The sequence below is a fragment of the Amblyomma mixtum genome, chromosome 10 (assembly GCF_055824585.1).
Source record: "Amblyomma mixtum isolate Tamu chromosome 10, ASM5582458v1, whole genome shotgun sequence".
NCBI classification, from domain to species: Eukaryota; Metazoa; Arthropoda; class Arachnida; order Ixodida; family Ixodidae; genus Amblyomma; species Amblyomma mixtum.
The window spans coordinates 156,624,654-156,625,534 of NC_143021.1; positions in this window are offsets into that span (position 1 = coordinate 156,624,654).

Below are 881 nucleotides of genomic sequence, written 5' to 3' on the forward strand. Positions count from 1 at the left end.
GCGTTTGCATTTTGCATTCCTCCTGAGCTCGTTAGGAGCCCGCAGTGCAAGGAAGCGGCAGTTTGCGTTGTGGGGGGATGGACACCTTTCTATGCGAGTGGCATTGGGCAGCTTATGTGTAGATTATGATGAGGGAGGGGCAAAGCGTGATGAAAAATCGTACAAGCACACTGCGAGCCGTAGCTACTGCAGATACTTTAGTACCGGTGATAAACTAGTTCTTAGCACTTTAAAGTTTTTGCTGAGGAGGTTCAATTTTCTTCATTCATGCACCTAGCACGTGCCTATGATGCTGATTATCTTCTAGTTTCGTGCTAGGAGGCCGGTGCTTTCAAAGAAATATAATTGTGCTCGTGAAATTCACTGCATAACTGGGGCTAGAGAAATGCGCTAGTCAGTGCATGCTTCTGTTTCGTATTCACTGCAAGTAAATTTTTCTTCTCCTACTTCGCTGCAAGAATAAATTGTGAAGTACAATTTAGGGATGTCGAAGAAGCCCAACTTCTCATTTTTTATTGTCTGTAGTGTTGAAAAAGGGGCCAGAGAGCAAAACTTGTGATGAAAGTGATGGATGTTCAAGTGCCGCAGATGAAAACTCTGCTCTGTGCACTATTCAGTGTACTTCCTTTGACACAGTGAGAACCATGCCAACCATGTTATCAAGAAAAACAAGCAGTGTTTCATTGTTCCAGCAGCTTTGTATCACCCTGTATAGCGTAAGCAGAATGTGTTTCTATCGTGCTCAGCAGGCTTTTATCCTAACATATTATCTGCTCTCATTGTTACAGTGGTAGCAAATGACTTAGATGTATGTAAGGACTTTTCAGTCCACTTGCTATGTTTATGCACATATTTTCTTTCCTTTTCCGTTACTGCCCTCA